Source organism: Anser anser (genome assembly GCF_964211835.1).
Source record: "Anser anser genome assembly, chromosome: 13".
Lineage (NCBI taxonomy): Eukaryota > Metazoa > Chordata > Aves > Anseriformes > Anatidae > Anser > Anser anser.
In genome coordinates this window covers 10225238-10245453 of record NC_139734.1, presented here as the reverse complement: position 1 = coordinate 10245453, position 20216 = coordinate 10225238, and the positions used below count along the sequence as shown (strand labels likewise).

Here is a 20216-nt window from a genome sequence, read left to right as displayed (position 1 = left end):
CCTGTAGTTGCAGATTCACACCCTGCTCAGTCCAGAAGTAACAGCTACATGTTGGCATCTGAATGCTGCTCAGTCACCTGCGAGGTACGAGCTGGGGAACTACTACACTACTGCAAGCACTGGAAAAGTACCTCCATCTCATAGTCAAAAGCTTCATTTAAAAAAATAAAAAACCACACCACCAAGAAACCAACCCAGCATTCTCGTGTGGGGCAGCCCGAGAAGGGAGCTGCCGGAGAAGGCGCGGAGCTTGCACGTACCCGGCTGGCAGCCCTGGCCCCGGCACGGCCAGGAAAGCTCAGGAGCTGCAGCTCCCTCCTTTTTCATCAGGGCAGGGCCCCAAAACCTGAAGCGAAGCCTGGGGAGCAAACTCCTCCAGGCCACAGCGCAGCAACTTGCCAGCACCGTGCCCAGAGCACCGTGACCGTGTTTGCTGGTGTGCTTGCGGAGAATCGGGGCTTTGTCTGCAGAACTCCTTTCGCCTTTTCTTTTCTTTCTGAAGTTTTCAATCGCAGACCGGGAAGGCGGGGGGCAGGGGGGCAGGCTGTAAAGATGAAGCAGCTTGTGAAAAGAAAGCTGCTGAATGGGCAGATTGTTTTATCTGGGTGGGTTTTGTGTTCCCGGCTCCGTGCTGCAAGGGAAGGTACAGTAGGAGCAGCGTCGGGGCTGCTGCCTTTCCGTGCCAGCCAGCAGCTCTCTGCTCCTCCTGCTGCTGCTGGGGCTCGAAGGCCGTGAGCGTGTGCCATCTTCCTCCTCCTGCCTCGAGCTTCCAGCTTTGTATGCCTAACAGTCCGGAAAGTAAACTGGAAAGTTAGGGACAAATCATAAGCATGAGCATTCGAAGGAGGTCTGAAAACCCAGGGTGGGAGCGGGGAACCCGACTTGGTCTGGCATCATCCGAGTCTTCTCCGGCTGCTCTCTGTTCCTTTGGAAAGCTCCAGGCCCTGCTGGCCCCGACGTGTCGGCGGTCTGGTGTGCTGCTGAAGCTGAAGGGCTTTGTGCTCTGCAGGAACGAGAGCAAAAAGGGGTGTGTGACTTCTTTTCAAAACAAAATAAAATAAAAGTGATGGGGAATTGAGTGCCTCTGCTTCAAAGCTGCGGGGAGGGAGGGACAGGAAGGTGAGGGGTGTGTGTGTCCAGAGGAAAAAATCCTGATTAAATAAGTGCTGTTGATTTGTGGCCCTGGAAAAGAGAATTCCTCGTCTGATGCGACTGTTTGTTTTCTGACACTGAGCTGTGGCTGTGAGACACCGAAATCTTCCTCAGAGGTGGGGGGGAGAAAAGCGGGTGCTGGTTTCGTTTGTGCTGAAATAATCATTAAAAAAGAAGGGGGGGCTTAACGCAGCCAGAAGTTTTCTGGCTTTTCATCTGAGCACCAAGTGCTGCAGCATCCCCCCACCTCCAAGGTAGCAAACCAGTTAGCAGGAGCCTCGGCAAACACAATGGCTCTATCTTGCTCTATTATGCCACAAAGGAGTGGCTTGCTTAATCTCCGAAATTAATAGAGCAGAGAGGAAACGGCTCTTAAAGAGATGTGTGTCTGCTTCCTTCCTGTTCATAGAACTGGGAGCCTGGGGCTCTGAGGTAATGTCATTTCACATAACTAGAGGGCTCTTCTTATAAAGGACAATTACAGTAAGTGTAGCGAGCCTGGAATTTTTGACTTTTCAATGTGTTTTTTTTCCTGCTCTGGCGGTGGGGATTTCTCTCTCAAACCTGACATATTATTTTGGTGAAAGATGATGCTGTGACAGAGCTTGCCTCACATTTGACTTTCAGGAGATTCTGCATTTTTTTTTGTCTGCCTCTCGTAGTGGTGGCATCAGAGAGAAACCAGGCTGCTGCTCCCTTCCCTGCCATGCTTGGTGCAATAGCCTACGTTCATTTTGAGCTCCTGTCTTAGGAGAACGTCAGTTCAGCCGGATGAGTGGAGTGCAGCCTCATAGAACGGATCCTTTTGCACACCGTGTTGGCCCTTCATAGCAGTGTGTTACTCTTGGTGTGAAGCCAAATTGACTGATAAGTAACGGACTAGGCTTCCTTGCATGTGACCAAGGCTGCTCACATCTATCCAAACATTTTAGCTTTAGGAGAAAGACCTTGCACGTAAAACAGCAAACCCCACCTAGCCGTTATTGCTCCAGCATGAGGGAGAGAAGAGAAAAATGTGCCTTGCCAAGAAGCCTTCAGGACTTTAATTGCTTCAGGGAGAAGGACAGGAAGGGGTAGAACAGGTACCTGGTAGACCAGGGCTTCTGGGTACCACGCTGCCTCCATCCCCTTTGCCTTGGGAGCCGGGGGACGATGCTCGGCGCGTTTCAGGAGCTGCCTTTAGTTGGACAGATGAAGCTTTGCTCTGCTTCCACGCCGTAACTTTTGTTAATAATTTATGTGTGATATTACACAGTAGAAATATCTAACACTGCATTTTAAACTGCTGTCTGGAGTGGCATAATGCAGCCATGTTGTGTATCTTGTGAATTTATTAAAAAGCAGGGATGCAAGAAGTGTTTGTTCTGGGTCGCAGTCAGAGGGAATCTGCCATATAATGACTGTCTATAAAACGCAGGCCAGTCCGTTCCCTGCTAGCAGCACCATGTACTTTACATACGAACAATGGTGGGTTGCTTTGCAGAAAATGTGTTTTTGATATAAAGATTATCAGTGCTGCCACCCTTCTTCCCTTCGTTTATTATTGGACTCACCGCAGCAAAATTGCACAGCTCGAAATGCTTTTTCAGCTTTCATTCGGCTGCATGGTTTGTAATGACTGTTGCGAGCTGGGGAAAGGAGGAAGTTTAAATTTGGGGCAGTTGTGCATCTATCCACAGCTAACGAGGCAGCTAATTTCTCTGCAAATTCAATCCAGCTTTACCACAGTTGTGGCTGTAGCTTCAAGTATGCTGTACTATTTTTCGAGTTGTTTCTGTACCTTTGCTGTCACCTGCATGTGTTCAGCTCCGTTATTTCAGATTTTCTTTATCTGGAAGGTGAGACAGAGACCTGGCTTTGTATCGATGCTGCTCACGGTGCTGCACGTCCGTAATGCCTTACGCATGCCCTCCGCCCCGGGCTCCTGCATGCCACCCAGACAGGGCCTCCAGCAGCCTCCTGCCTTCTAACGCAGTAAGAAAACCTCCGAACCACCACGTTAACAGCCTGCCCTAGGTCTCCTTGGGTCGATAAATCTTAGCTTGAGAGTTACTGCAAGCTTTTTTGGGCAGGAATGTGAATTTTACCCAGTTTGGGGCAGGTACCTAGCACCGTGTCTGCCTCAGGAGGAGTGACTGTGATGCGTGCAGCACTGAACGAGCGCGGATGGCAGCACAGCACAAGGTGGGATCGCTACAGTTTAAAATAGAAGATGGCATAATGAAGTTCTCAGGCTAAACGCCAACATAAAATTAGCATTTAACCTCCCCCTTAGTATTCGCCTGTTAATTGGGTGTCACCATCTACATTGGCATCGTTTTTAGAGACTGTTGCAGCAATTATAACATGATTGAAACACATCGCCTGAAATTATAATATCCATCAATGTTTTCTCCTGGTGGGGGCTTAGATCTTCCAGCCCACAGCTGGGAATGGTGTTGTTTTGCTTCTATTATAGACCTCCAGACGCATACGCAGCCTTCAGACATAGAAGAATGTGTCTGCAAGGTGAAATAATAAGCATATACTAGACGTGGGATTATAAGCCTATTTAAATGACAAGAAAAACTTGGGGGGATAGGAGGGAAAGGAGGGAATTAGATGACTTGTACTGACACCCTCCTCCACCCTCAGTTAGGACTTCTCTTGCCAGACCAGGGTTTTTCTTCTTAGAGCCTGGTCCAAGCATCCCGCAGAAGCTTGGAAAGAGATTTCCTTCACCTCCTTTCTCTGGACTTCTTTTTAACTAAATCTCACTGTGGTGCCTTTAGTGAATTTTTATGTCAAGTTTCACCAATTTGTCAAAAGTTTGCCCTTCTGGCTGCTCACCCAAAAAAGACCTGGCCCCAAACAGCTCCCCGTTGTCGCTGTGTCTCTCTGGGGGTCCCCGTGAGGTGGGGGCCCATCTGGCTGTGTATGAGAGCCCTGCCCTCCCCTTACCCCCAGCTCCATCTCGCTCCCTCCTCGTAGCCAGCACAGGACTCGGAGGCGGCTGCAGCTCGCTGCGGGCTCTGGGGTCCTGTGCCGAGCACCACGGCAGTACCAGAAGGCAGGCAATTTGCATTTTAATAACTCCCTCATTATGTATTTGTCTGATCTTGTCAATATTTTGCATCTTTTAAATTTTGCTGACTGCAGACGTTGTGGACTATCAGGTCGATAATTAGATTGCCTGATTTTAAACACCTCGCTTGTAAACCAGAGCAGCCCACTTTGACAGCCCAGCGCTTTGGGTGCAAACCAGCTGTCCTGTACGTGGAAGGCAAAAGATTTGGGGAAATCATTGCCTGCAGATTTCCTGTTGTTTGGAGTTCCTTGATGAACATACTGAAAGTGGGGGTGCTGATTCTTTTTTCAAAGCCAAAATTACAGAAGTTAAATCTTCAGCACGGGAGGTGGCATCACAAGTGAGTCAAGTGAGTGAGCACCAAGTTAGGATTGCCACAGACTTTACCTTCAGTTTATTCTACCTAATGAGTTTTTTGTTGTTGTTGTTTCACCTAAAGCTTGAGCTAACGGCAAAAACATTAAATGCAAATTGCAGCTTTAGGGCCCCCTCTGAATCTCCCCGCACAGCTTGCGCCGCAGTTGCTGCTGATTGTTGTCTCAGGCTTTGGATTACAAATGTTGGTGTTAGACGCAGCTTTGTGTGTAGTGCAGCCAGCGGTGCTGCATAGGGGTTTTAAATGGGTCAAATACTGTGAATACAGAAGCAGCAAACTCTACGTACACAGGTATGGAGCTTATAAAAGATGCAGTGATAGTTCTTTCTCAGAAGAGCCCCAGAAGATGGGCAGAGGAACACCTGCTGAAATCAGCAGAAAAGTTTCCAGCCATTTCTGCAGTCCAGGTCCAGGTGTAAAACAGAGCAGAGATCACTCTGGATAGGGAATATTGCAAAAACAGTAGCAAAGAGAGATTTTCAGGGAGAAAAAGACCGGGTCATGCTTTTATTTAAAAAATATCACTGATGAGCACTGAGATACCCTGAGAGAAACGCGTTTGATCCAAGAGGCAGTGGAGAGCCTGGACCTGAGACCTGCCGTTGGCATCATCAGGTGGCAAAATGGGCTCCAGGGTACAGCTGTGCAACAGGGCACCAGGAGAAGTGCACACAGAAGTAGGCAAGTTCTGCTCCTTTAAATCCATAGCAGGAACCAGGGGAAAGTTGTATGCAGGTGTTTTGGAGAGGGAGGCAAAGCAGCGTGAGAGGTTGCATTATTTCTCTTACTGTAAATAGCTTTTTGTTCAGCATGGAAAGACAGCAGCTCTTCCTGGGATTGTTTGCCATCCTCACGTGACGGTTTGGTGGTTCAGCTCGGTAATGGAGCAGGTTTCCATTAAAAGTATTCAGCTGCTTGGCAGTGGTGCGCTTCGGAAACCAGGACCGCATTATGTGCTGGTGAGGGCTGCTGTTGCTTTCTCACGTGGAGAAAAGCATGAACACGTTTTTAAGAGGCAACAAAAATTCCTCCTTGTTCTTGGGCTGCCCTTATTGTTGAGCACAAACCATTAGCAAGTTAAGGGCAGGTACTTAAGCAGAGAAGTTAGCTCTCCTTCCCTCCCTCCTGCTCAAGGCAAGAACTCGTGGAGATTTTAGAAACAAAAGTTGAATCTCTTTTTTTCAGAAACCCCAGACTAACAGAGCACAACGTCCTCCCACCAGCTCCTGCTGCAGGTTGTGCTGGAATCGGGCCGCGTGCTTTGCCATCGGTACTTGCAGCTCTTGCCCCGCAGTTCAGGCTCACATTCCACGTTAGAAATGCTGTATAATAAACGAGCAGCGTTTGTTTTCAGGGAGTTGCTCATATTGACACTTCTGAGTTGGTGTCTGTCTCGCTACAGAACAGATTTATCTCGCGAAAATAAGGAAACGCCATGCAGAGGAACACGCAGTGTGCTGCTGGGAAAAGAAACTTCCTTAAATGCAAAGTCCACCCTCGTGTAACCCTGTTTCTCCCATGTGTTTGTTATTCTTGGTGTCTGGTTAAGCAGTAACGCAGGTCTTTAACGTGGGTTCAGTATTGGGAGTTACTTCTGACGGTCGTGACAAAAGGTAGCACGGGCTGGATTCTTCAGAAATGACCAGCAGCGTAAATGTCATGGTGAAGATGCTAGATGTTTTTTTATGAGCTGTAAATTCGCTAATGATATAATGATATAATCAATATAATGATATATTGGCTGTTTTCTTGGCAATCAATAGAAAACACAAAAGGGTAAGATAACTGTTGTACAAAGACAGGAGTAATCCAGGAAGCAGGAGATTATTTTTTTTTTTCATTTGAGGACTGATGAATTGTGGTGCGTTTTTCCTTTAAAGATACACTTGACATTTATCTTTCCTTGTTCTCATGTAGTTAATGGGGAGGCAAAACAGGAAAACTGCATTTCAATTTAAGGTGTTGAAGAAAAGAGGGGTAGTTTTATTAGAGAAAAGCATGCTGTGTCTTATTCTACCTCCTCACTCCTTATGCTGTGATCTTCACCTGTGATTATAAAATGCTGCCAGGTTAGTAATGTGCTTTTTTACATCCATTGTCCAAATGATTGTACAAAGAAGCAAGGTGAAAGACTCTGTCTTCATTGTTTTTCTGCCTTGGATTTTTTAATGGAAGCAAATTTAAGATGAACATGAAAGGGAGAAATTTAATAGCTGAAGCCTAACTCCTGGGTTTAATCATAGTACGCCTTTCTGGGGCATCAGCACCTCTCATGTCTGTACAGAGCTCCAGAAATATCGGTTCTTAGCAGAGGTACCAGAAGGAGTACAAAATAGGTTGAGGTTTTTAATTTTTTGTGGTTCTTAAAAAAAAAATAGTGGTTGAAAATGTGCAATTTGTTTCAGCATTGAGTACAAATAGGTATGATGCAGGGTGTCAAGCCTCCTTCATAAAAAAAAAATAATAGGTAAGGTATTCAGCTTTTTATTTGTACTTGGGCCTGTATCAGCTTCAAATGTGTGTAAGAAAGGCTGTACAAGTGCAAGGCCAGGTGCTGGTGCTGCTCAGACACGGCACGGAGTGGAGGGGGAGAAGTGCCGTGAAACGTGAGGCTGACGTTTCCTGCCCGTTTCCTACATCACGTCGGGCGAATCTGGTGGCTGAAGCAGAGGAAACCAGGTACGGTTTCTCTGCAGTCCCCGCAAGCAACCTCAGTGGGAAGTAGGTTCGTTTTGAAGAACTGGAGCTCTGTGCCCCGAAGCAGCCGCACGGCTGGCTGAGGTGCGCCGGGCTGGCCGTGCCACCAGCGGGACGGAGGCTGGTGACGGTGACACCAGGGGTGGCTCTGCTGAAGCCGGTGCTGGGTCAGACGTTCAGTGTTGCAGCTGAGAAGTTGGCTCCATTGGGATCTTGGGAACGGGAGACTTACGAAACACGTGTCGATGCTTAATGATGCATGCTGGAAATATTGTCGGGGCCCAGACTGAGCTGGCAGGAGCTTCGCATAGTGATCGGGATGGAGGTGAGGGGTTACAGCCACGGCAGGCGCTTGGAAGTAATCGAGTTAGTCCTTTTGGAGAAGCTTCCCTGAGCTACATTCCCTGCTACAGAGCAGTACGTGACAGCCCCTGTGCCACCGAAATGAGGTGTTACCCTACCCTCCGCCGCTGCCAGCAGTTCCAGGCAGAAGTGCTGCAGTCACCTCAGGCGGCTCCCTGGAGACAAAGGGACCCTCTGCTCCCTGGCCTGGGGTTAAACTGGCGCTCTTGCAGTTCCCTTAACGCCCTTCATCTCAAAGGTGGACGTGGACACACCGCTGTTTATTATGGCTTTTGTGACAAATCGGAGCACTTCCAGCAAATCTAGACGTTTGCTCCCGGTTTTGGAGGCCCGTGCAGTTCTCCAGCGGCACTCAGCAGGGCCATCCGACGTGACCGTCGTTTCCTGATCGTTGCAGCAGTTATGTCCCCACCAGGCCGCCTAACTGTAACTGAAAGAGGAAGTTTCTTCCATGCTTTCAGAAAAAAAATGAAAGTTACTGGCCCTTTAGCTCTATTTTCCTTCAGGTTTGCAGAATTTGCTGGAAATGCCCACGTGTGGCTCTCCTGGGCTGCTTCCCAGGCAAGTCGGGTTCCTCCTGCCCCTTCCCAAGGGGGCACAAAGGGCATCCCCACACACATGTCCGTGGGCAGCTCGAGCCCATGGGGGAGAAATAGCTGTCTTCTTGACAAATCGGTGGATTTGGTGACAGCTGGGCTAAGTTAACACAGAAAAAGAGCGTTAGCATTTTACCTTCATCGATTTCCAACACTGGAAGAAAAAATACATTCATGGGCTTGAAAACTTTAAGGGGAAGTAGTGTAATTCTTGTGGGTAAACTGAAATGTCATAACTAAAAGACAACAACAGTTTTTTCATCCTAAACTAGGTTCATGTAGTTCAAATGCTCTGACCTTTAAAAAACATGTTTGCTCATCTCTAGACAGCATGTCTATGTTAGAAAATGGAAGGGTAATTTACTGTTGATGACCAGAATTATGCAGTGAGTTTTCCTGTGGTATCACTACTGCTTAGGAAGGCCAAATCTAGCAAACTACAGTCCCGAGTTGAGGAGCCCTCAGCAGGATGGAGGGCATGGGATGTCAGCCTCACATCTGGGTGTGGGGAAGCCTCCACTTGTTTAAAAATTAAGTCTTATAAGAAAGGGCTCAGAAAAAAAAAAAAATGTGTTTTTTTCTTTTCTTCTTAAGCCAACGCTGCTGTTACATAATGTGAGCACTTCAGATGAATAGCTCTGATATTCTTGATACACGTGCTGGATTGCAAAGAGGAGAGGAGAGGGGAGGAAATCTGCAGATGTGTGTTGCAGACCTAACATACAGTAAGTGCTGCTGCCCAGCCGCTGCTGCCTGCGCGTCTCAGCCTTGCACTGATGCCACCCTCCTGGCCCTGGGGCTGCTTCCCCTGTTCACACACCTCCCAGGAGTACGGCCATACCCGCGGCAGGGCAGAGGGAACTACTGAAAGCAATTTTATTTGGAAAGCCCCCTTACCATGTGAAGAACTTTCATAACAGCATTTGAAAGCCTGTAGTAATGGGAGAGAAAGGAAGTGTAAATGGGGAGATGGAGAGGCTGTTTGTGAAGCACTCACAAGGTCTAAGGTTTTCTAAGGAGTTTCATGTTGTCTTGTCCACTTAAAATTAAATTGGAGCCAAGTGTCTAGTTCAACTAGGCTCATCTGCAAACCTCAGCTAAGGCACTTCATGAAAAAAATAGTTCCTTTACGTAGTTCCTTTCCCTTCACCTTAACAGAATATCTGGGATTCCCGAAGCGCTCCCTCTGTATGTCAAGATACTAGAGGCTGTTGTCTCTGTATGCTGCTCCAGCTCTGTGTGGAAACCATTTCAGATTCGAAGTTTCAGAGATCAATCATCTGATTAGTACAGCCATTCCCATGATGAGTTCTTTCTCTCTTTGTGGTAAACCTGTAGTTTTGAAACACCTCATCCATATGACTCTAAAATGCTTCCTCCACACTCAGACTTGACCTAGCTGCTATGGTTGCATGTTGGAACTGGTGATGCCGTAGACATTTTCAAAAATACCTCGAGAGAATGAAGGAACAGGCTTGGGGGCAACGCAAGCGTTCCAGGAGGCTCCCATGAGACAGTCTGAGTGCAGTCAGCAGGCAGGTTTAAGCTCTTCCTCCCCTACACCCCCACAATACGTCTCCTTCATAGTTCTACACAGAGACCAGGACCACATAAAGTATTCCCAAACCGAGCAACGTGCTTCATTCTGTGTATTCAAAACTACCTCTTCTGTTATGACAGATAACTACAGTCTGGCTACAAAATCTGTAACAGGGATTGGTAACCCTCCAGGATGATACTTGGCACTCAAGAGCTAACACATGTTTTTGTTTCACGAGCATGAGCCTAATAAAATGGCTCACTGGTTTAAGATGCCTCTTTGTAAAAACAAGACGCAGTTGGATTTAGAAATTGTGATGATTTGGCAAGTTCAATTATTAACTTCTCTTGCAGGGTTAAACTTTGACCAGAAATTTGCCATGAACCCATGGACACATCCTGCTAGGAAACAACATGCAGAAATCCTTCACTGTCCTCCTTGATTTATCTGCACAGAGCACAGTCAGGGTGTAGAGCTGTATTTTCCCCCCGAGGAAGTCACAGCAACCTCCATCCCCTCTACAGGGCAGAACGCTCTCATGTTTGCATGTTTTAATCCTTCGATACAGTTCTGCTCTGCTCAGGGCAGTAGGAAACCTTGTCTGGCCATGGATTGGCCTCTCATATAGTCTGCTTTCACCGTGTTTCAGGAGAAAAATTGAACATGATGAAGAGCCTGAGCTATGTTAGCTATGCAGTGTCCTCTGGGATTGTTTTTTGAACACAGCAGCTAAAGATAGAAGTGCACCACAGAGATGCTAAAAATACTGTCCAACTCTACGGTTGTTGTTTAGCATTTGGAGTGCTATAGTTGGCCTTACGCAGACAAAGGGAAGATGCAGTTCTGCAATTTGAATATGCAAATGAAATCCTGATCTTGCAAATGTGCAATCATATGCTTGAATCTGAAGAGACTGCTTGTATTCCTGAAGTTAAGCCCTGGCGAGATTAAGAGTTTAATCAGTCAAACACAGTGTCACCAGAAGTTCGTGTGATTGTAGGGCATTGTGGAGGCTTTACTTGAAAACACACACCAAAAAAATCACTGTGCGTGATTAAGATCAGATTTGTACATTCCACATGTTGATACTCAGAACAATGCTCTCTCATAAATCATCTCTTATTAACAGCAGGTTGCAAACTGTTTCTTCTTTACGTTTATATGCATGATATAGTAAACATTGTTTTAATATCAGTGGGAACACATGCTATGCTTCATAGCCTTCAACTGTGTGACCTTTAAAGGCAGAACAAAGGCTTAGGAATTAGAGTTTACATAAAACCGAGAAGTGTGGAGAGCTTGAAAGGCTGTGTAATTCACTTCTGCAGCAAGAACACCATTTTCTCTAACATTGTTTGCACAAGTCAGCATTTATGTTGTCAATTTGCAGTGATGAATGTGTGATTAACACTGCATCTAGGACAGAGGGGAACTGGTATCTGTAACAAGTTGAGAGGTTCTGTGGTTAAAAATCTGAGTAACTGAAGCACCGCATGTTCTGCTGGAGAGAATTCTTCCAAATCCTGCGTATTTTTAATTCACTCCTTTAGTTAATAAAAGAGCAAAGAGTGAAATCGCATCCCTGCAGAAGCCAGTGTCCTAAAATAAATATTTAAGTGAGGCCAGGATTTCAACGGCTTTTTTACAGGATGAGGGCTTCGGGGCTGGGGTGCCTTTGGTTTTGTTTTTTTAGCACCAGTGTTTTGCAGAAGCCCTTTAATGGTCCTTGGGTAAGTAAGAGGTAGCGTTGGAGGAGTGTGTGCTGTAGGAGCCAGAGGCACAGGCTGGTCCGGTCATCCCACTGGTGCAGGAAAGAAGGCTGCAAATAACAGGCTGCCTATGAGCCGTGTTCCTATTCCAGAGCGGGTACACTGAGAATGGCGGAGCTGCTGTGCAGGGAAAGACGGAGCCTTCAAAAGGAAGCCGTCAGAGAAAAATATTCACTGCCAGACTCTTCTGCTTTACCAAACATCCCTGCTCCTGGCTGTATCAGACTCTCTACACCCAGCTTCAGCGGGAGATTCACTAGATTCATGAGCTAACTGAGCTAAACCTCTAACTGAGGTTTGTTTTTATGGTTCTGTATTAATCAATATCCTGCTTATTGTTTAGTTTACTGAAGCACAGAGGAACAAAAGCATGGGGTGAATGGGTCAGGGAGGAGCCATTCGGAACATTTCCTTACCTTACCCATTTGTTCCATCTTACCTAAGAGTTGTGCTCCTGCTTCTGATGCCACTTAGGAAAAAATTCAAACTGCTCTTCTGGATGTTTTGTCCCCTGTTAAGCCTAGTGGAGAGCTCTGGATGCAATAATGCAATACTTCCCAGTACAGAAAGCAAGCAGGCCACTTAGCGGTCTGATATAAGGCCACGCAGCATTAGCATTCAAGTATGGCCTCGCAGGTAAGGTTGGAGCTATTATTCTTTGGGGGAGTAAGTGTAAGTACTTCAGCTGTTGAAACAGAGCTGCCTTTTTTCAGACTGAAATCCCATTGTTTCTTATTGCTCTGAGAACCTGAGAGCTTTCTGGCCCCAGGTTTGACCTAATTGAAGGCTTTGCCTCCAGGCTGTTAATTCCCCAACGATACCTTTTGACAAAATGGAACCTGCAGCTTGAGAGAAATACAGGAGGTAAATCTTCTGGGGTTTGAACAAATAATGCAATATCTAGCAGAAAAAAGGGAAAAAAAAAAAGACAAATTGGATTTTATCTGATTATCTAGTAAATGGTAAACCTACCTCATGATTTATGAACGTATACAGTCCCCTATACTTAGCTCCTGTTAACCTATGGTCATTGCATAACCGTGCCAGTGTTGGGGCTAGAAAAGAAGAAGGAAAAGTATTTTTCAAATCCCGAAAGACCCAAGTAGCAAAACCATCACTTTTTGCTCAGTGGAGACGATCTGCAATTCTTCAACTTAGCTATTGTCGTGAGAAATTAATGTAGTCTACAAAATTACTGCAAAGTGTTCCATAGGACTTTGAAATTAATGGACTATAAAAAAAGATATAAAACAATACTGCTGGTATTAAAACAGAGGTAAGATGAGGTAATACTGATGGAAAGGCGTTGAGCCTCAGATTGATCTTGATTTACGGCCAGATATGAAAGCAACGCTCTTGTACTACAGCTTAAAACCCGAAAGGCAGAGAACTTCTTCTGTCTTCAGCTGTCTCATTAATAGCACTTGTCATTACATGGAATGTGGAAACTGCAGCCAGACAATATGTATGGCGTGATTGCTGCAAGTCTTCGGATGACTAATTAAGAGGCATCTGCACAGAGATCTCCTGCTAGCAGTACAACACAGGAGCAGGCAGTAGTCCTGTTCCTCCAGATCCATTTGTCAACAGCAATTTTTCCCCTGGAAAAATTTCCATTTTTAACAATGCCATTAATACTGAAAGCAGATGAATTGCTAAGGAAAGACAAGATAGGAAGATGCTGAATGTTTGTTTTGATAAGGCAGATCTCCCTTAGTGCCTTTTAAATGAGATTGGTAGTTCTGTCTGCCCTGAAAAGTAGCAAAACTGACTGCTGGATCTTCTTTTTTTAAAAAAAATATATATTAATATATATTATATTATAATATATAATATTATAATATATAATATATTATATATATTTATATTAATATACATAATATACTATATAATATATAATATGTTAATATATTATATATTATATATATTATATATATATAATATATGTATATATTTCTTTACAATGAATGCTACTTTGTCTCTTCTGTGTGGCCAGTTTTTCTGGGATGGAGAAATAGGTATATTTTTGGCTATGTACTTTTTCTCTCCTTGGAACTGACCCTACATCGATATCTTTACTTTCACATTAGGGATGTTGCCCATCATTTTAGACGAGGGTCATCAGAAAAACCTTGTTCACAAACTTGCTGCTATGTAGCCCATGAGATCTTCCAACTTAGAGCAGGATGTGGATCAGCTGTATTTCTGTCAATATGAGCCTAACTGTATTCACATAAATCAGTACGAGAAAATCATATTTGTAGTATTTCCTTCCCTTTAATGTTTGGTTAAGATTTATAGAAAAGGTGATACGTAACACCCTTCGTAATCCAGGTTGAATTTCCTGTTAGTTTCTGCGGTTTAAACTTATTGTAAGATCACGTCTTTCTGTTTTTGTATTGTCATGATGTTTTGGACTTTTGTGCTTACCAGCCAAAGCGTGCAGTTCTAGGTATTGGCAGCCAGGATTACTTCCTACACTGCATGGTTACGTAGGAAAGGAGGCAAAAGATGAAAGAAAGTGACAGATCAGCAGTCACCACTTAAAAGTGCACATACATTAAGTAGGAGCAGTTTTGTTCTTTCTCTTTCAACGTAGTCTGGGGTTCCTTCAAAGATATGCACTGATGTCTTGAGGGAATAACGTGAGAAGATCACAATGAGTGGTGGCAGTCACGGGGAAAGGGTCACAGCAAGCTTGTGTCAAGTGAACTGGTGTTTGCTGTGCTGACGGGAGATGTAGTTACACACACGGAGCAGCAGTGTTTGGGAGTCATTCTACATCTAAATAGCCTAAGCAGCAATTTCCCATCTATGTTAATATGCCTCTTTTAAAGATGGCAGATTTCATATCGCCACTGTAAATTACACACCGGGGAGAAGCCCTAGTTCCAGGTAAAAATTATCCACATAATACATGCAAGCTAGCCAATAACCGATGTGCTTTCATGGTTGAAATGACTGCTTACATCCCCGGTTCCTCTTCCTACATCCTCCCCTCCAATTGCCTATTTCCATGAGCGTGATGAATAGAAGGAAATCCAGCCCTGTGCATTTTCCCTGTTCATAATCTTTTCTTCGCTACCACACCTCATTGTGAATGGATCTGCCACCTTTCCAGCTTGCAAATACCCAACAGACCCCAAAGCAGACTTTTCTCTCGTACTTCTTAGCTGAGCAGTTGGGCTATTATTGTTTTTAAGCCTAGCACACATCTCTGGTAGCTTGGAATCACATTCTGATCTTTTCCTGACAATGTGAAATGACAGCTTTAAGTCCACCCATGCTGAAATCACTTGAAATCAGAAGGGTCAACCAGCCTAAAGCAGTAGGAAAAATTAGGTTTTAGCTTATGCTTAATCTTAGCATGAAGACAGCGAATGGTGGTTTCAGTAGCTTAAGCCCCCTTGACTTCTCCTTGTAGCCTGAGATGTGGAAGCATACTTCTTGGTGGTAGTCATGGACTGCTTTGGCTACTCACTGTGTGCCTCAGCAGGAGGCATTTCTTCTTGGATTCTGATATATAATGTGAGTTTCTGTTACCAAACGGCAACCAGCATGCACGAATGCAAATCTGCAGATGTGCTAAATGCACTTAATGCAGTGCCAGGTTCTGCTGTTGTTAAATGGGATCTTTGCCCACGAGCATTTGGGTTTTGTTGCTCATGTGCAAGCCAGCCTGCTACTGAAAGCAGCAGGTCTGATAGTTCAAGCAGGGCTACAAGTAACTGCTGCCATTTAAAAGGTAATGTTATATCAAATCCACTTTCCAGCCTCCAAACGCACAGTAGAATTCTCACCTTTTTCACAATCTGTCTGCAAAGATTAGCAGGTCATTAAAATTAGATTTTGGAGAAATGAGCAATATAGAGCACAGACCTTTCAACTTGTATATTTAAGGCACAGGAGAAAAATTGTGAAGTTTTCTTGTTTTATATGGAAAATTGCCAGTTTCATTTTCTCATTACATGACTGTTTTTGTCAGAACAGATAGAAACATTTTGGGCTGATGGGCAGATAGCTCTCGCTGAAGCTTGTTGAAGCCACAGAGACTGAAGTCTTGATGGCTGAATGCTGCAAACAGTTTGCCTCTGGCAAATACATGCTTCCAGTTTTGGCAGTGTCTAGTGTTTGAAAGAGACAGAGAGTGAAAGGTTCTCTGGTCAGTTCAGTTGAGCAAATCTCAGATTTTCTACTTTGCAGAGGGGAAAAAACAGTCTGCAATATATCTTGAAAAATAGGAGAGTTGGAGACCCAGTCTGCTGTGGGGTCTCAAGGGGATGCTGGAGAAGCCAACACCTGGGTTTTCCCAGGAGTTACAAGGGTCCTAAGACTCCTGGTGAAAGAAAGTTATCTGACTCCCGTTTTGGGTATCCCAGATCAATATATTTAATGCGAAGTCAAGAGGGTCTCCAACAGTGATGGCCTGTGCTGGGGATGGAGGGAGCTGGAATAGACATCGAAGGAGAACGCCGTGAGGGCTCTACAGAAGTGGTTTCAAAATGGCAGTGTCTCACTGGGCTTGGTTCTTGTGCGAAGAGGCTGCGTAGGTGTGGGAATCGCTGCTGTAGGTTGGATCGCTCAGTGGCAGTGAGTGGGGTGGGGTGGTTGCAGATCAATAATCAGCACCCTGCGGTTGCTCTAAATCGAGGTTTGAATCTCTGACAGAGGCTGCAGAAACCAGGAAGAGGCACAGAAATACCTCACCTAACAGTTTTCCTTTCTCATTTCTGCTTTACGCTGTCCTAAATAGGAATCTCCTGTTAGATTCTCCTTTTTTTTTTTTTTTTTTTTTTCTGGTGGAAGGGAGATGAAAGCTGCAGCAAGGCTCTCCCCAGCTCTTGGCCGCAGTGGCCCTTTCCTCCCAGCCACCCTGCAGGCAAAGGCACAAAGGGACAAGAGAGTTAGCACGGGCTGGCAGCAGGGCCATGGGGCAACCTGGGTCACACAGAGCTGGCAGGGTAACTGAGGACAGTTTTGGGATTAAAGTAAGAAACGAAACACAGTGTTGGTGAGGCTCTGAGCCAACAGGGAGAAGCTCGTGCGGTATGTTACTAAAATCTCATGGCACCACCACGGTGTGTATCTATAGACAACTCGATCTCTCTGCTTCATTTATTGCCACTTCCAGCCTTTGCTGAGAAGCAGCAAGGCGCTGGGGGCTGGCACCATCGCCTGTGTTTGGGAAGAAGCGGGCAGAGGATGCAGCGGGGGCACAGCGAGGCAAGGCCCGGGCAGCCGGGCCCAGCGCGCCGGCCCTCAGCCTGTGGGCGCTCTGCCCACACACGGGGCTTCGCTGCTGTGAGCAGAGGTAGTGTGTGACAAATTAGATGTTTGTAACCGCGCTGTATAGCTGCCTGGGAAGGAGCAGTGTAAACAGTTATTATTTATTGTTATACTACCATTAGGAGCTAGCAGCACGACACATTTGTAACTCAGGCCTTCCCAGAAGCGCGCCTGTTCGTTTTGAGAGGGTAGCAGTGCCGGGGTTGTGGCATGCTCGCTTCCAAAGCAAACCTGAGAACATGGACACCTCATAATCGGATGTTCCCCAAACTGGAAAGCCTGCCTTCATTTCCCAGCTATTCCCTAGTAGAATTTAGCATGTGCATGCTAATTTAGTGCAGTGAATTTTGACAAGGTCAAAAGAGCCCACTTGTTGCTTGTCTGCATAGCCCGTGTTTGGACGTATGGGGCTTTCCCATATGCAGCCATATACAGCTCCCAGCCACCCTAAGTGTGTGTGTGTTACATGTTTATGTAATATTTATATTCATTTCCCAGTATTCAGTTTGGAACGAAGCTGCCCAGTATACTACTCTGCAGAGAAAGGGAAAGAACATATTTTGGTGCTCTCCTCTTTTCTCCTGATTTTGTCAAATAGCATAAACCCTCTCAAAAGAAGGGGAGAAAGTTGAAATAAATCAGCTCCCTCCTAGGGAAATCAAGGGCCAAACGAGGGAAATGTGCAATAAAAATGGCTTTTGTAAGGGAAGAGTCCAGAAAAGGATAGAGGTGCTTTACAGACATGATGGTCTTGAGATGTCTGAGCATGCTAGAGGAATGATCTGCAACTAGTTGCTGCTTGAATGAGTTAGGTCAGGAGATCCTGGTCCTAAAAGTCATCGTGCCTCAGTGGTGATGGCGTGGTTGAGTGAGCCCATGTCCCTGAGACACTGCGTTTCCGTCCAGCACTTGTCCATGCTGCTACAGGGGCATACGAATGGAGAGCATCCACAGGGGATCTAGGGAGATGTGCTGGCTCCTAGCAGAGACCGCAGCAGCACAGCGTGCGGTATGGGAGGAGCAGTCATGTGCATTCAAGTGGGGAGTATTTAAGCAAAGCTTTCAGCTAGTCCATCCAGCCCAAGAAGAGATTTCTGTTTGTACTTGATACTTCACACTTAAGTGCCTGGTGAAATACTGTCGTCTGTTTTCTTCATTTGTGATGTGCTTGATGATACCCAGATCTCCCTTCTGACCAAAGTTACTCTTCGATGTCTTTAGTTCGCTTTAAGGATAGTATCTTTCTCAAATTTGGGGCTGTAGTCAAACATATCTTAAGCCAGTGCAATACTACAAAATGTTGTGGAGCTGTACCTGCCTGCACTGGGGGAAATCGGTCTTCTGGTCTTTATGGTCACCTTGCAAATATTCAGATGGGAAACAGGAGCCTTGCTTTTCAAGAGGACATAACATCTAGCTAACATCACTGCGCCTCTTCCAGACAGACTTCTCACGAGGAGTAAGGAACAGAATCCTATTTAAAAATCTTGTCCCAGTTTTGGTACGCCCATACCTTCTGAACGCCACGGCCTTATTTTACCTGTTTACATGTAGCAATAGTCTTGGAGGAATGGGCTTTTGTTTGCCCATCACATTTACTCCCCCGTGCAACAGTTAAAGAATATCTTTGAAGTGTTTAGAAAGCCCAATTTTTCCCCCAGTAACTCAGAGCATAGGAATGTCCCATGGCAAAAAGCAGCACTGGCAAGGATGTGCATGCCAGCATGTCAGCTGGCCAAGTGTGAGAGATCCCACAGCAGCGCCTGCCTCGAGGTTCCCAGGGTGCAACTTGGGAACGCGCTGTGTTTGTTTTGGACGTGCGAAGCCCCTGTAAAGATTCTCTATACGTGTCTGGGTTTAAATACATGGAGTTACGCTCTACCAACAAGTTTCAGCCTACACGGGGCAACATCTGTCGAAACATGCAACTCTGGCTTAGTTTTATCAAAGAAAATGAGGGAAAACATGATGATTTGATCCATCATTAGACCAACACTTGGGAGATTTAGGCCTTGTTCCATTTCCTAAAGCTAGGCAAATTTTGGCCTCCCCGATCCAGAGGAATAATCCAGTCCCCGATGCTTCAGCTTCCTCTGGCACTGACGTAGAGGCTCTTGTGCTTAATATTTAGTGTAAAATTTAGAAGTTACTCATACCCACTGCAGCACTAGAGTGGATGTGGTTATGCTGGCACTTCTCTTGTAATGGTACAAGGTGGTATTAGATGTGATTTTTTTTTCCTGGTACTAGGTGACTAGCAGTGCTTTAAGTGTCAGTCAGGGTGGGGAGAGGTTTTATCGTGAGCTGGCTTAGAGGAACAGTGACTTTCTATGGTTTCCCCATTGCTGACAAGATAGTTTTGTAAACGCCACCTCCCTCTACTGTTATACAAGAACAGAAGGCTTATTTCCCTTAACTTGAAGCAGCAATGTTAATGTTTGATTAATCCTATGACATACAGGTCAAGGTTGTTAAAAATGAAAGCCGCAGATGATTATATTTGGAAGAGATTGCCATATCTCACTGAATTAGTGCTAGAGACATTGTTTTCGGTTTCATTTTCTGTATAAGGAAGTTTTTTTTCCCTGGGATTTGCGGATTTACAACTCTACCATTTCTTGAGGATCAAGATATTTCTATCATTGTATTTTGAAAATATTTCAGTTTTTACAAATGAGTTGCAATCCTTTAAAATAACAAGTCCCATGCTGCCATAGACTTAGAAAAACAAACAAAAATTAAGAGTTTAGCAGTTATTTACTGGCTTGTAAAATCTAAAACATCTGTGATTAGGGAGCTTGAGAGTTGAAAGTCTGTTTAGATAGATAGTTGAGATTTTTTGTTTCTTTGTTTTGGTTTGTTTAGAAAGTATGCCAGTTATTTCAGATGCTCTGCCTATAAAGAATGTAAAACAATTTAGTTGTCTCAGGTCTGAATTTAATCGGAGTCACTGGCAGAAGGTCGCTAAATTCAGTCCAGGGTTTCATTCAGATCTGCCATTGTTTCGACCTGAAAAATGTTACCATAAAAATGCTGGCATGTTTGTTATGCAGGGAGTATAATGTCTTAATTGAAATGGTACCAGAAACTGTTTTAAAAACTTCTATTACAGTTCACATGACAGACAGTATTTTATAGTTTTAACATCTGTTTTAAGGCCAGCATGTGAGATTCAGCCTTTGTCTGACTATAACTCTTCTGATTTCAGTGAAGTTGCACCCACTTAAATCCTGATTGAATTTGTCTCACATGATTGGTTTTTTAATTGTCTGATTTAATTTTCAGTATCTCTAACCCAGTGTTACAGCATGGAGCTTCAGAGGGTGTTCGAGTAAGGTCAATAACAGATTCTTTCTTTTTCTTTTTTTTA

The 20216-nt window shown here is 45.0% G+C and overlaps 1 protein-coding gene and 1 long non-coding RNA gene across 4 annotated transcripts in view; one reads left to right on the top strand and one right to left on the bottom strand.

Annotated features, from left to right (window-relative positions):
- Positions 1–20216, top strand: part of MAMLD1 (mastermind like domain containing 1) — a 78636-nt gene that overhangs the window by 24807 nt on the left and 33613 nt on the right. The window lies entirely within an intron of this gene.
- Positions 1–20216, bottom strand: part of LOC310880825 — a 32825-nt gene extending 12609 nt beyond the window's left edge. Inside the window, exon 1 of the long non-coding RNA XR_014571939.1 lies at positions 2–20216. This is a non-coding gene — a long non-coding RNA (uncharacterized lncRNA). The remainder of the gene's footprint in view (position 1) is intronic.